Genomic DNA, 16,144 nt, shown 5'->3' on the forward strand with positions numbered 1-16,144 from the left:
CAGGCAAAAGAGATTGAAAATTATACCTAAGGAAGTGCTTAAATTACTTGAAAGTCAAAAGGATTTTAGGTTCCTAAATCATTTAAGCTTTGTCCAACACTAGGGAGGTTAAAATGCGGGTAATTGTGTAAACATGTAACTCCTGAAAAACTCAGGTTGCAAAGTTACACACATCCACATCTCCCTGAGGACCAGCATATGCTGCTCCCTGGGAACTGGCTGCTGCCCCATGCTGCTGTACCAGAGGCAGCAGCCCAGGCCGGCAGGCAACTCCCCAGGAGTGGGACGGGAACCTGCGTCTAACCGTGTATGTTAATTAATAAGCCCAGGCTTATTGGTTAACTGTTTACACAGCTATACAGTCACTTCCCTATCTAGACCAGCATAATGGAAGCTACGTCTTTCCCCTTCCCCATAATGGAGGTTATGTCTTTACAGCAAGGGTTTTTTTTTTTCTTAAACAAAATTATGTTTCAATGTACATTTCCAGTGGAGATGTGAGGTGTAGCATTTATCTCAGTATAATTAAACAAAGTCAGCTTTACACCCTACAGCTGGCTAGCCCTGATTAGCTTCACTGAGGTGAGCACTGCAGTGTCTTCTCTCCAAAGGAGGATTACAGTTTTGTGGGGCCCTGAGCCAGACCAAACAGGGACCTCTCCCAAACCCTCTGCCTGCCCTCCCCCACCCTATCCTAGAGCTCCTGCAGGGGTCTGAGCATGGGTGCTTCCCCCACTTGCTTGGCACTCCTACCAGGACGAGGATCAGAGCATGGGGACTCCCATTTTGCCAGGACCCCTGGGCACAGGTCCCAGTGGCCCGGTGATTAATCTGCCAATGCTTGTTTCCACTAGGATTTTACCTCAGCTATCTTGATGTAGCGGTCTTGAGATAAAAAGCACATTCTCATTGCAATTGTTGTAGAGTTGCCCAAGGTTGCCAGCATGAACTAAAAGGTATCCATTTCGTGTTAACACAGTCCTGTTTGAAGAGGGGTACAATCCTGCAAATTATCCATCTTTTTGTTCATGCCAGCAGCATCCATGCTGGAGCAGTCAGAGTGCAACATTCTGGCGTGCTTGCAATTCACATCCCCTACGGTGTGTACTGCAGGACAGCATACACATAGCCAGAGACAAACTCTCTGTTAGTATGAGGGAGGATTTAGGTGATGTCCTTAGAGCAGTGTACACATACAGCCCCTCAGTCATAACTAATAAATCATACCCAGGCCCATCTACCCCTCCCCTCCAAACAAGACACATCACTGGCAAATGCTTCTTCCCTCGGGGAAGAGAGGAGAGACTAACCAGTATGTGACAGATGTTAGTCACAGAGCCCACCCCGCCAATATGCAAAAGACTCAGCCACACAGGCCACCACAAAATTTAGGGGACCAAACTGCCACAAATTTTGTGGTGCCCTAGGTAGCTGCATATGCAGCGGTGCCTGCTCTGGCAGCCAGCCCTGCTGTGAGCTGCACCCAGCAAGGCTGCCCCTAGGGAGGTGTGGGGCCTGGAACAACCCACCTCTTCCTTCTGCTCCACCTCTTCCCGTCCACGTCCCACCCCAGCCTCCAAACCTCACCCCCCAAGTGAGGAGTGACACAGCCTGGGGGATTAGTGTGGTGGGTGCCTGCAACATGGGTCAGGCCTGCCCCTGCACTCACAAGTGGCAGTAGGAAACAGAGTAACCCAGACACAGCTTGCCCCCCTCATAAAGTGAAGTGCGTGCTGATTGCACACAACATTCACTAGAAGAGCCCTGTGCTCCCTCTGTATCCAATTGGCACACCCCCACAAAGTCTAGGTACACAAGCCTAGATATTAGAGGTGGGGAAGGGTAGATGTCTGTGATTATATATTAGAGGTGGGGAAGGGTAGATTTCTGTATACAGGCCCATATTGGGAGCCAAACACTGTACCGGCCCACTTTCGCCTCTGACTAGAACGTTAGTTAAACCCAACCCAAACTAACCACTCTTCCTAGTCTTGACAAAACCTAGGACTGTAGTTACTCCAAGAATCATAAAGCAACAAATATTTCTCCAGGTTATAGCCTAAAGCTAGCTCAAGCAGTGCAGCAGCTGTAGGAATGATATAAATAGGCGCTAATGAACAGCACAAACAAACTGGAAAATAATTTTTAAGATACTTGTCAGTTCCCATAAGCCTGTGGTTAGGGCACTCACTTGGGATATGAGTGACACAGGTTTGCATCCTTGTTCCTTGATTTGGGGTGGAGACTTGAACTCACATGTTCTAGATTAGTATCCTAGCCAGCTGCCTGTGGGGCGGGTTGCTCTCAGTCTTTCCTGCTGAAGCTGTCCCACTTTGTATACATAATAAATAAATAATTCAGTATGTAAGGGAGTAAGAAGCGGAGTCTTCTCTTATCTAATCACCATGCTGCAGAGCTAACCTCTTGCTTTCTCTCTCTGTCTTGCCTAATGAATATTTAATTATTTATACAAAGTGCCAGGCAGTGAGAGGGAAGGTAAGTCCTGTGTCACTCAATGCCTAATATTGAGGTGGGGGTGATTAGTACCCACTCTCCCTCCCTGGCATTGAGGGAGGGTGAGTGGGAGAAGCTGGTGTTAGTTTTCTGGTGCCTGGCTGAGTGTGCAGTATGCTGGTGCCCCTATTGTGCATGTATGTGTGTGTAGAGGTTGGTGTTCACTGAATCCCCAGGTTCCTGGCACTGGGGATAGTCAGTACCTGGCATTGGGGGGTTCTCCTGGTACCTGGCACAGGGGCCTAATAGTTCTCAGTGCCTGGCACTGGTTGGGGGGAGCTAGCCGTTCCCGTTGCTTGGCAGTGGTGGGGGGTCTTGCAGTTCTCAGGACCTGTCACTAATGGAGGGTGGAGAGTTAGTGGTTTCCGGTGCCTGGTACGGTAAGGGGTGTAGTGGTTCTGGTACCTAGCTATAGTGGAGGTTGAGAGGCTGGTGTTCCCGTGCCTGGTACTGGTGGGATATAGGGGGACTAGTGGTTCCTGGTGCCTGGCATGGGGGGGGGGGTTCCAGTGTATTGGGGGTGAGAGCTAGCATTCCCAGTACCTGGCACTGGAGAGGGGGGGCTGGTGTCTCCTGAGGATGCCCGGTGCCAGGGAGGGTGGTTTCTCCAGCTCCTGGCGTCCCCGAGGCTCGCGGCCGGGGCCAGGCGCTGGGCGGGGGGGAGCAGTGCCCTGGCGCTGGAGGGGGGGCGGCGGCAGTTCCCGGCCCCTGGCGCTGGGGGGGGGGGGAGCAGTGCCCCGGTGCTGGGGGGGGGCGGCGGCGGCAGTGCTCTGGCGCTGGGGGGGGGGGGGGGGGCGCAGTGCTCTGGCGCTGGGGGGGGGGGGGGGGGGCGGCAGTTCCCGGCCCCTGGCGCTGGGGGGGGGGGGGGGGCGGCAGTTCCCGGCCCCTGGTACTGGGGGGGGGGGGGGGGCGGCAGTTCCCGGCCCCTGGCACTGGGGGGGGGGGGGCGGCGGCAGTGCTCTGGCGCTGGGGGGGGGGGGCGGCGGCAGTTCCCGGCCCCTGGCGCTGGGGGGGGGGGGCGGCGGCAGTTCCCGGCCCCTGGCGCTGGGGGGGGGGGCGGCGGCAGTTCCCGGCCCCTGGCGCTGGGGGGGGGGGGGGCGGCGGCGGCGGCAGTTCCCGGGCGCTGGGGGGGGGGGGGGCGGCAGTTCCCGGGCGCTGGGGGGGGGCGCTGCCTGGGCCCCGCTCTGCAGCGCGGCTCCGCCCCGGGCCGGGATTGGCGAGGCCGCGGCGGCTCCACCCCGCCCAAGTTGGCTCCGCCGCGGGGATCCGGCTCCGCCGAGCGAGCGAGCGACCGGGGTCTCCCGCGCCTCCCGCCCGCCGCCGCCTCCGGGCCCCAGGCGGGCCCGCGCCCTGTCCCCGGTAGGGCCGCGGCGCGGGGGGGGGGCCGCCGGGCCGGCCTGGGAGCGGGGCGGCCGGGCAGGTGGGGGCGGCCGGGGGGATCCCGGCGTGGGGCCCACCTGGGCGGGCGGGGGCCGCGAGCAGGCCCCGGGCCGGGGCTGGGTCTGCGAGGGCGGTCGGGCCGGAGCCCAGCGGCAGGCGGGGGCGAGCGGGCCTGGCTTGCCCGGCGCGGGCCCCACAGGGTGGGGTCCCTCCTGGCTCGCTCCCCGCTCCCCGCCCCTCGGGCCCCTGGGCGGCCGTGGGGCTGGGGCCGCTCTCCCCTTCTCCCCTGCAGCTCGGGGCGCCCTGGGGTGGGGGTGTCTCGCTCCCCGCCTGGGGACATGGCTGGGGCGCCCCTTTACACGTCCCCTTCTTTGCACGTCGGGGGTCCTTCCTAGGCACCCAGCCCCCCGCTCTGCCCCTGCATGGAGGCTCCATCCCCCTGCAGAAAAGCATCGATGGGGCTAAGACACCCACACCCCTTGTAGGCCCTCGGTCGGGCTTCCTGCTGTAGCCTCTTCCTCCTACGTGCTGCAGTCATACCTGTCCTCCCCGCCGCTCGCTTCAGCTGCAGTGAAGTCATGGAGTAGTCACGGCGGATAATGCCATCAGGCTGTGGCCGGGACATCACTGCTCTCTGCGGTAGACTAAGGTGGGTCTGTGTGCCCTGTCTTCTAGAAAACGATCCCCTTTTAACACACTGCCTGTGCACAACATGAACAGGACGGAGTCTTTTTTTAAGGGAATACTGCCAACTGGAAACCGAACCAACTTTTAAAAGCGAGTTCAAGTTTTATACCTGTCCTGAGTCTCTTGGCAATTTTTGTGGTTCTACAATGTCATTTTTCTGAGCTTTTTTTTCTCCCCCTGTTGCTTTGGGAACTCCCCCACCCCCCTTTCCCCCGTCTGCCCTAGGGAAGGTACTATGAAGCTAAATCCAAACTGTAATCCACAAAATGGAACACTATTCACTATTGTAAATAGCCTGGGTGTTGCTTGTACTATCATTTCAAGTGCAACCTTGAAGGGACAATATCATCCAGACTATGATGCACTGGAAATGTATTTTAACCTTTTTTTTTTTTTTGAGTTCTTATATAATGCTCATCTGCACTTGAAATGATGAGTTGTAGCTTTTTGCTTAACAAAATAAACCCTAGCTTCTCATTTACATTAGGCTCTAGAGTTAGTTTGACACAAAGTGGCTTACATGGATGTGACTCTGTCTACACTAAAATGTCGCTCCTGCCCATGTAACTCACTGGTTACATTGCTTTGATTGTTGCTAGCTTTCAGAAGCTGTGCCACATTACCCTATACTGACAGTTAAAGTGCCAATGCTTCTGGTGAGGACATGCACTTTCAAGACCAGGAGGCTGTGTCTACGCTGGCCTCTTGAATTTCCGGAAAAGCACTGACGATCTACTGTAAGAAATCAGCCACTTTTCCGGCAATACTATGCTGCTCCCGTTCGGGCAAAAGTCCTTTTTACGGAAAACTGTTTCGGAAAAGGGCCAGTGTAGACAGCACAGTAGTGTTTTCTGCAAAAAAGCCCTGATCGCAAAAATGACAATCGTGTTTTTTTTGCGGAAAAGTGCGTCTAGATTGGCCACGGACACTTTTCCGGAAAAGCATCCTGCCAATGTAGCCGCATTTTTTCCGGAAATACTTATAACGGAAAACTGTTCCGTTTTAAGCATTTCAGGAAAAGGGTGCCAGTGTATATGTAGCTGGAATGTATTGTGGATATGCAAAATGATCTATAGGTCGATGTAATTTAGATTGACATACCCTAATGCAGGGGTGGGGAACCTCAGGCCTGGGGGCCAGATGTGGCCCTCGAGGCTCAGGGACCCTTCGGCATTGGGGAGCCTGTCTGGTGCACCAACCACTATGTTACCCTCCCTGGGTACTGGAGCACACAAAATCTACTAGGTTCCAGTGTGGAAGGGGAGTGTGGGGAGTGTCTTTCTCCATCTCAGTCTAGAGCCACAGTGAGGGTATTTTTCCAGCTTCTCACTTGTGTGAGGCCCGGTCTGATTTTTCTGTGAGTCAGCAGCGCCTGACCCAGAAAAGGTTTCCTCACCCCTACCCCAATGGTCTGTTTAAATATAGGTGTCAGATGCCTATATCAGGCATTACTCCCATTTTACAGACTATCTCGTAGAGTGTGGCAAGGCTCAATGAACATTTACAGAGCTCTTTTTGATCCTTGGATGAAAGGTTCTATATAATCCCTTATTGTTATATTTGGATCCTCTTGTGATATCCTTACAGGAAAACAGCAAACATTAATGTGGCCATAGATGCTTAAGAAGTCCAAAGTCAAACCTCATAAATGTCTGTGAGAATGCTGATGTTACTGCTTAACACTCACAGAAATACTACAAACATTTTTGTGTGCTACTCTTTCTTTGCAAAGCGTGTATTTGGAGTCTAGACAGTGCCTTTGGATCAGTGAAATGAAATTGATTAAATTTGAGTAATGTCACATTTGTGACCGTACGAATGCAAGGTGTAACTGTTCACTTCACGAACATGCAATAGATATGTATTTGGCCGTTGGAATCTTAACTAAAATCTTTCAGTGTTTTGCTTCCTTTTCAATAAATGGCTAATCCCTTGCTTCAGGGACTGGGAGTGTTTTGAATGCAGAGGGGGAAGGGAGTGCCTTGTGTTGCTTTCCAACTGCTACATGCCTTCTCTATGGCTGAATGAAAGAGCCTCATTGACTAGTTTGGGAGGTAATGTGTCCCACTCTCCTCTTGAAAGGTAAATTTGTCACAAAACAGGGCCTTTTGAGGGAAGGAGGAAGACTATGAAGGTAATGCCTTATCACAGTGGTTCTCAAACTTTTTATGTGGAGCCCCAGCGGTCCACTGATTGTGGTGTACTTATGCAGAGCCCCAGTGGTCCACTGATTGTGTTGTTCCTATCTCCAGTTTGTCAACCTTGTGGAGCCCCTGGAGATGTCTCGCAGAGCCCTGGGGCTCCGCTGAGCACAGTTTGAGAAACACTGCCTTATCAAAATCGGGTAAATAACAAAGGCAATGTCTTCTAAAGCAATACTTTTGAAATGTTTGTGATTCAGGGAGCATATTGACATAAGCAGCTAATGTGCACCATAGTATTCCATTGGGTAGAATGAAAACGGCTTAATTAACTGTTCGTGATAAAAGCTTATGTTATGATATTCGCCTCCAGTTCAAGTGTTCGGAGGTGCATCTGGAGCAGGAAGAACAGAGTTCTGTCTTGGCTGCAGTTGTGAGTTCTGTGTGGCTGTGAATTGTAGCAACAGCCGTGAAGTTTCCAGTGGCCACAGAGCTGTTACAAAGTACTGCCCTTAGTTTCTTACACACTAAAATGTCAGCCACAAGGAAATGCAAATGTAACTTGCAAACGAACACAATTCTTGTAATAGTGAACAGGTAGCACAGGATTTGTTGTTCTTCTGGCACCTCCTTTTTTCCCTCTCAAATCATTTTGTGAATGGAAAATGTATTCAAACTGCAGAATAATTGGCTGATTCCAATAAAAAACCTTTTTTTAAGTGTCTTTCCTGATTTGTCATAGCCAAATTTTTGCAAGAGATCTTGTAGTTATCGTGGATAGTTCTCTGAAAACTTCCACACAGTGTGCAGTGGTGGTCAAAAAGGCAAATAGGATATTAGGAATTATTAAGAAAGGAATAGAAAATAAGACCTATCTTACTGCGCCTGTGTAAAACTATGGTACTCGCACATCTTGAATACTGTGTACAGATGTGGTCTCCTCACCTCAAAAAAGATATTTTGGCCTTAGAAAGGGTTCAGAAAAGGGTAACTAAAATGATGAGGGGTTTGGAATGGGTCCCATGTGAAGAGAGGTTAAAGCGACTGGGACTTTCCAGTTTAGAAAAGAGGAGGCTGGGGGTGGGGGGGGGAGGGGGATATGATAGAGGTCTATAAAATCATGAGTGGTGTGGAGAGGGTGAATAAAGAAAAGTTATTTATTAGTTCCCATAATAGAAGAACTAGAGGACACCAAATGAAGTTAATGGGTAGCAGGTTTAAAACTAATAAAAGAAAGTTCTTCTTCACACATCGTGTAGTCAACCTGTGGAACTCCTTGCCAGAGGAGGCTGTGAAGACTAGGACTATTAACAGAGTTTAAAGAGAAGCTAGATAATTTCATGGAGGTTAGGTCCATAAAAGGCTATTAGCCAGGGGATAGAAATGGTGTCCCTGGCCTCTGTTTGTCAGAGGCTGGAGAAGGATGGCAGGAAACAAATCACTTGATCATTGTCTTTGGTCCACCCCCTCTGGGGCACCTGGCGCTGGCCACTGTCAGCAGAAAGGGTGCTGGGCTAGATGGACCTTTGGTCTGACCCAGTACAGCCATTCTTATGTTCTAAAGGTTGCTATTAAAAAGAGAGCAACAATAAGACGCACTTACTTTTGAGTTTGTTACCAAAGCCTATGATTCAAGGATAAAGCAGCATTGAAAACTCGTATCTCCAGTTAATAATTAAATTTGTATCTTTTCCCAAAACATCTTCTATATGATACACAAAGCAGTTTTGTTCATGTCTAAGTTAATTTATTGTTTTTCTGGTCATTCAATTTACATTTCAAGTCTTTACAAACTGATTTTTGGCTTACAAAACATGAAAATTGATATCTGACTTGCAAGGCAGGCACCTTGCACTAACATGTGTTGTACAGAAAACTATGGATTTATTTTTCCTGTATACACCAGCGAACTTGAAACTTGTTTAAAACGCCATTTTGAGCCTTTTTGCTCAGCTTCAGCATTCAGAGGTCAGTGTTGTTGAGACTGTTATTTTTGTGAATATTGCTCTTGTTAAAACATGAGTAGGAGCATTGTCACAAGTAGCAGAATCTCGCTGAGGTTTTGGAATTACCTTGTGTTTCTTCTCTTCCTCCCTATGTCAGTTTCCCTCAGCAGACTCTTACCTCTTTCTGTTGTGATAGTGAAAAAATCTGCTCTACCATTTGCTATTCCTACTGTTCATGTGCTTACAAAATTAATCGTTATACACTTACTTTTCTCTAAGTTCAACCATCTCTTTCACTGGGCATTCTAATAACTTTTAAATACTGCTTAAAGATTGAAAACTTAGTAGCCTTACATGCTCTTCAAGAGTAAGGACTAGCCTACAATAGGTGTTGCGGTTGAACTTAGCCTCATTAGGTTGGTTTTTTTTTTTTTTTTTTTCTAAACCAGTATTTTTCAAAGTGTTCTGTGGCCTGCTTTGGAAAAGCCGCTAGTGGGCCCACCCTACTTTGTTTACCTAAGGGGTCTGTAGCCCCTGGCAGTTCCCATTAGCTCCTGTTCACTGTTTCCAGCCAAGGTGAGCCGCGGAAAGCAACGTGGCCCGGGCCGCTGCTTCCCACGACTCCCTTGGACTGGAAACAGCAAACTAGAGCCAATGTGAGCCATGAGGCTGCATGGCTATGGATCCTTTAAGTAAACAAAGTGGTGGGTCCTGCTAGCGGGTCTGTGGAACACTTTGAGAACCACTGTTCTAAACAATGAGTCCACAGCACCAAGCCCATTCAGATGACTTTAAGGGCTATCAAGATCTATATTTGTACTCTTGCTTTTTGCGAGGAGTAATGGTAAATTTGACCTTTCATGGTCGACTTTAGGGTAGTACAGACACAGCACTATGAAAGTTGAAATTCTTGGACTCTGGGAGGTGTCCCACTGTGCCCTATGGTGACAGCTACGTCTGGCACTTTAAACTCTGCTGCTCTCCAGGTACCCAGGAAAAGCCCCCCAAAAATTCAAATTGCATTTCCTGTTTGGCCAACATGGCGAGCAGGCAGCAGATCTCAGCAACACACCTGACCATGAATATTCATGGTTGCAAACAAGCTCCAGCATGGAGCATGCAGAGATCTTAAACCTGATTGCTGTGTGGGGATGGGAATCTGTTCAGGCAGAACTATGACGCTGCAAATGTGGATAAGTGTAAAGTAATGCACATCAGGAAAAATAACCCCAACTATACGTACAGTATGATGGGGGTTAATTTGGCTACGACAAATCAGGAAAGAAATCTTGGAGTTATCGTGGACAGTTCTCTGAAAACTTCCACTCAGTGTGCAGCGGCGGTCAAAAAGGCAAATAGGATGCTAGGAATTATTAGGAAAGGGATAGAAAATAAGACCCAGAATATCTTACTGCCCCTGTATAAAACTATGGTACGCCCACATCTTGAATACTATGTACAGATGTGGTCTCCTCACCTCAAAAAATATATTTTGGCCTTGGAAAGGGTTCAGAAAAGGGCAACTAAAATGATTAGGGGTTTGGAACGGGTCCCATATGAGGAGAGGTTAAAGTGACTGGGACTTTTCAGTTTAGAAAAGAGGAGACTGAGGGGGGATATGATAGAGGTCTATAAAATCATGAGTGGTGTGGAGAGGGTGAATAAAGAAAAGTTATTTATTAGTTCCCTAAATAAAAGAACTAGAGGACACCAAATGAAATTAATGGGTAGCAGGTTTAAAACTAATAAAAGAAAGTTCTTCTTCACACAGCGTGTAGTCAACCTGTGGAACTCCTTGCCAGAGGAGGCTGTGAAGGCTAGGACTATAATAGAGTTTAAAGAGAAGCTAGATAATTTCATGGAGGCTAGGTCCATAAAAGGCTATTAGCCAGGGGATAAAATGGTGTCCTTGGCCTCTGTTTATCAGGCTGGAGAAGGATGGCAGTAGACAAATCGCTTGATCGTTGTCTTCGGTCCATCCTCTCTGGGGCACCTGGCACTGGCCATTGTTGGCAGACAGGATACTGGGCTAGAAGGACCTTTGGTCTGACCCAGTACGGCCGTTCTTATGTTCAAAAGAAATGCTGACATCTATGCCAAGATTGCATAGGGCATGATGGAAAAGAATATGCCAGCCGTGCCGCATGAAACTAAAGGAGCTCTGGCAGACTTACCAGAAGATCAAGGAGGCATCTGGGTCATAGCCGCAAACATGCTGTTCTATGAACATATGCGTGGGTTTTAGAGGGGACCCGACCAGTGTCCCAACCCAGTCTGTGGATTCTTCCCAAGAGACTCTTCAGGCAATAGCCGGGAGGACATTATGGAGGAGGAGAATGGTCAGCAAGAAAGTGGAGCATCCGATCTCACCGATAGCCAGGACCTTTTTATAACTTTGGAGACAATCCCCTCCTCCCAGGATGTATTATTGCTGGACCCTGATGTCAGGGAGGGCCCTTCTGGTGAGTTCATATTTTTAAACGTGCAACAAGCGGATTAAGGCAGTTGGGTGTGATCTGTGGCAGCCACTCTGCCTGTACAATGGGGGCTCTCCAGAACAGTTTGTTACTGTGTTTGGGGTAGGGATGGAATAGTGTAGTTGCTTAACCAGTAAGCAAAAGCTTATTGGTTAATGCTATAGACTACAGGCATTTTCCCCCTCTGCTGCTTTTGCCAGTACATTTTTTTAGCAGCCTGGCTCATGCTGGGTCTGGGACCTACCCCTGCTGCAGTTCTGTATTTTAAAGTGTATTAGGAGCCAGGTGGGCAGGTAGCCCATATCAGTCCCAGCTCGCGCTGAGTCTGGGAGCTCAGACCCCCCTGGACAGGGACTGCTGCCACCCCGCACTGCTGCCTCTGTATCAGAGACAGCAGCAGAGAGTGACAGGGGCTCTTTGGGAGTGGGGCCAGAACACACTAGCTTCCGGCCCTGCCCTTGGGGACTATAGAATAGTTGAGTAAGGTTAATCAATTAACCAATATTTAATATGCCATATATGTGACTGAAACCACCGGCAGTACGCCTCCCATTTGCTCCCCCCCAACAAAGCACGTGTTGACCCCTGCCCTGCCGCCACGCCCAGACCCTCTTCCTGCCCTTAGACTCCTGGAGGAAGGCAGATGCTTGCCTAGCTGTGGGATCTGCTTTTTGCAGCTGTGTTGTTGCACATGCTTTTAATGTGGAAGCAAAAGAGTAGCCCCAACCTGTCCCTTGCTATGCATGTCACCAAACCGAGTCCAGCGGCTCCCTTAAGATCTCTGGTATTCCTGCTGATAGTGGGTGCTTAAAAGCATACCTCTGGCCTTATACGTGCCTGTTGTCTTGGAAAGATGCTCTTTTATGTTACATTATGGAACACAGAACCGATCTTTTTATCTCCTGTAAAGTCTCTCCTTACTTTTTTTCATTACAGTGGGTGCAACAGCGTGTCTGTTGCCCCTTCGCCAGCTCCTCCAGCTGTTCGGCTAGCATAGATCCAAAGGGGAAAACATAATCAGGATGACATGTTCAGTGAGCAAATGCAATCCACCTGCATGGACAGGGTTCAGTTAAATGAGTGGAGGAGAACGTTGCTGCAGGAGCTGTGAGCGGAGCATGAGAAGAAGAAAGTGTGCAGTGAACGCAAAGTGAAAACTCAGAACATCTTGAGGATCCTGAGGAAGCTGATGACATGACTGGCAGACTCAGTCAGATGCTCTGAGACCCCCTCCAGCCCATAGAATTCTAGGGCTCGAAGAGACCTCAGGGGGTCATCAAGTCCAGCCCACTGCCCAAAGCAGGACCAATCCCAACTAAATCAACCTGGCCAGGGCTTTGTCAAGCCAGGACTTAAAAACCTCTAGGGATGGAGATTCCACCACTTCCCTAGATAACCCATTCCAGTGCTTCACCATCCTCCTAGTGAAATAGCTTTTCCTATTATCCAACCTAGACCTTCCCCACTGTAACTTGAAACCATTGCTCCTTGTTCTGCTGTCCGTCACTACTGAGAACAGCCTCTTTCCATCCTCTTTGGAACCTCCCTTCAGGAAGTTGAAAGCTGCTATCAAATCCCCCCCCCCCCCACTCTTCTCGTCTGCAGATTAAGCAAACCCAAATCCCTCAGTCTCTCCTCATAGGTTGTGCGCTCCGGCCCCTAATCATTTGGGTTGCCCTCTGCTGGGTCCTCTCCAATGTGTCCACATCCTTTCGGGGGGGAGGGAGGGGGAGAAGAACTAGATGCAGTACTCCGGATGTGGCTTCACCAATGTTGAATAAAGGGGAATAATCACTTCCCTAGAAATGCTGGCAATGCTCCTCCTAATGCAACCTAATAAGCCATTAGCTTTCTTGGCTACAAGGGCACGCTGTTGACTCATATCCAGCTTCTCATCCAATGTAATCCCCAGGTCCTTTTCTGCAGAACTGCTATTTTGCCATTCAGTCCCCAGCCTGTAACAGTGCTTGGGGTTCTTCTCCTCCCAGGCACCCTGGAAGGCAGGGGTGGGAGTCAAGGGCAATCTTTCACCCAACTCGCACCTGTGTGATAGCTGAACAGAGAGATTGCAACACGCCGCTTTCCCTTTTTCTCCCCACTGAACTCCTTTTCCGTCCCTGCTTCCTTGTGTTCCCTCAATAAAAACTCATGATTTCACAATAATATCTATTGCTTGTGTTGCATGGGAGGCAGTTACAGGGAAGCACACTTAATGTAGAGGGCACCTCATGAAGAGCAACATGTATGACTGTCCTATCACGGTCTGGCCACTCATATCTGTTTTTCAAAGCCCCTCTGATGTGCTCTCCTTTATTGCCTTGGTGTCTGGCTGCACATAGTTAGGGGCTAGGTGTTCTGCCATAACCCCCTCTCCCCCCAGCCTGGAATAAATTTTTCCCCCTTTCCCAGATATTATGGCGCACAGAGCAGGCTGCCATAACAAGGGTAATGTTGTTTTCGCAGAGGTCTAATCTAGTCAGTAAACCGTGAAACCTTCCCTTTAAGTGTCCAAAAGCACATTCTACCACAATTCTGTACTTGCTCAGCCTGTAGTTGAACTGCTGCTTACTGCAGACCAGGCTGTCTGTGTAGGGCTTCATGAGCTGTGGGATCAAGGGATAGGCTGGATCTCCAAGGATCACTTTTGGCATTTCAGTGCCTCCGATGTTAATTTTCCAGCCTGGGAAGAAAGTTCCCTCTGGCAGGTTTCTGAAGAGGCAATAGTTGCTAAGGATGTGCATGTCAGGCACCGTTCCTAACTGTGCCACATTGATATCGGTGAAATGACCGTTGTGATCCACCAGCACCTGCAACACCATTGAGACATGTCCCTTGTGGTTTATGTGCTCTCTGGCAAGGTGGTTGGGTGCCAAGATAGGATATGCATTCTGTCTATTGCCCTGCCGCAGTTAGGGAACCCCATTGCGGCAAAGCCCTCCCCTGTGTTCATGTTTTCCAGAGTCACTATCCTTTGTAGCAGAAGGGTATTGAGTAGCGATATTAGTGTAGCCCAGTGTTTCTCAAACAGCCCTTTCCAGGGGCTCTGCAAGGTTGACAAACTGGAAACATCAATAGGTGCAACACGTACAGTCAGTGGACCGCTGGGGCTCTGCATAAATTTTTACGCATATAAAGGGCTCTGGAGCCCAAAAAGTTTGAGACCCGCTGGTGTAGCCAAATTACTGTTTAACCAGTGATGCTTATCGGTTAATGGTATCGGTTACACTCAGCAGGGAGGCGGCTTTGCCAGGGCAGCAAACCCTCCTTCCTGGGAACTGAGTGGGCAAGAGCTGCCGGCCCGGCGAGGAGACTTTCCCTGCAGCAGTGAAGCCACCTCTCCTAGAGCTGGGCTGGCGACTCTGCTCCTGGTGCGGCTTTGCTGTGGGCTCTGCAGTATAAAACTTTAGCTTTATCCTGCAGAGCTCATAGCATGTAACCATGTAATTGCTGAGATTTTCAGTGGTTACACGGTTACCTATTTAACCGAATTTTAACCTCCCTAGTATTGATTGCCTTGGCTCTTTGGATCACAGCCTCCCCCACTGTAGATTTACGTAATCTGAGTTGATTCCCAACTGACCGGTAGCTGCCTGGCACTGCAAGCTTCCACAGGGCTATTGCCACTCACTTCTCAACAGTCAGAGCTGGTCTCAATGTGTATTGCTGTGCGTCAGGGCGGGGGGAAAGCAATTCACAAGCTTCCATGAAAGTGGACTTGCACATGAAAGTTTTGCAGCCACAGCTGCATAACTGTGCGGTCCCACCGGTCTGTGCTTGTCTCGCGGCATCAGAGCCAGTGTTCTGATGTGCCAAGAAGATGGACTCCCGCCAGCATCTGCCAATTGCTCTACTCACGTGCTTCACAAAAGTCTCTGTTCATGGCCGCCTCACATTTTTTCTCGCTCCAGTGAGCCCTGGCTAGACTCTGGACATACCGCAGCTTAAACTGTGAGATGTTTGCTATGATTGCCAAGCACTTTGCTGCTGAACAGGGTCCATGCTTGCCCTGCTATGGCATATGCACAGATAACCAGGGAAAAAAGGGAGTGAAAAGATTTTGCTGTTGCTTTCAAGCAAGGTGGGGGGGAGGGGAAAGGGAAGGAGACGAGTGCATTATGGGATGCTGATGAATGTACCCAAAACCACTTGCTATGTTGCTTTTGTCCCATCAGGCACTGGGAGCTTAACCCAGAAAGCCGAGAGGTGGCAGGAGTTTGGGATAGCTACCCACAGTGCATCACTGTCAAAAGTAGATGGTAGCCACCCTGCTAGGGATGCACTGTGTCGAACTCTTGCGCGCAGTAGGGATATGCACCTTTGACTTTGCAAAATCAGGTGCTAAAAAAATCAACCTTAATAAATTCAACATCTTGTAGTGTAGACAAGCTTTTACACTAAGTCACATTATGGCTATGTCTAGACTGCAGGCTTCTTTCGAAAGAGGCTCTTTCGAAAGATCGCGTCTAGACTGCAGGCGGATCTTTCGAAAGAGCAATCCGCTTTTTCGAAAGAGAGCACCCAGCGAGTCTGGATGCTCTCTTTCGAGGAAGCCCTATTTACATTGAAGAACGCCTTCTTTCGAAAGAGGAACTTTCGAAAGAAGGCGTTCTTCCTCGTGAAACGAGGTTTACCGCCATCGAAAGAAAAGCCGCGTTCTTTCGAAATAATTTCGAAAGAACGCGGCTTGAGTCTGGACGCAGGGGAAGTTTTTTCGGGAAAAGGCTACTTTTCCCGAAAAAACCCCTGAGTCTGGACACAGCCTATGTTACACAGAAATATTTGAGCTAATTAGAAACAGATAACTTGGGGGAAACTAAAATATTGAATGTAATGAGAATACGCCTATAAAGTTCCCAGATGATACCAAGCTGGGAGGGGTTGCAACTGCTTTGGAGGATAGGGTCATAATTCAAAATTATCTGGACAAAGTGGAGAAATGGGGAAAGTTCAGTAAGGACAAATGTAAAGTGGAGGAACAATCAGTTTCACACACACAAAA

The 16,144-nt window shown here is 49.4% G+C and overlaps 1 protein-coding gene across 25 annotated transcripts in view; it reads left to right on the forward strand.

Annotated features, from left to right (window-relative positions):
• Nucleotides 1–2,438: 2,438 nt before the first annotated feature.
• FBXO34 (F-box protein 34) overlaps nt 2,439–16,144 on the forward strand; it is a 77,770-nt gene continuing 64,064 nt past the window's right edge. For 7 of the 25 annotated variants that reach the window (XM_089778293.1, XM_006120104.4, XM_006120106.4 and 4 more), the window contains exon 1: nt 3,911–4,543. The gene's annotated coding sequence lies outside the window, so the exon portion shown is untranslated. The other 18 variants (XM_075926254.2, XM_075926258.2, XM_075926262.2 and 15 more) reach the window with 12 other exon arrangements.

The sequence above is a fragment of the Pelodiscus sinensis genome, chromosome 5, assembly GCF_052426305.1.
Source record: "Pelodiscus sinensis isolate ZL-2025 chromosome 5, ASM5242630v1, whole genome shotgun sequence".
In the NCBI taxonomy this organism is placed as follows: domain Eukaryota; kingdom Metazoa; phylum Chordata; order Testudines; family Trionychidae; genus Pelodiscus; species Pelodiscus sinensis.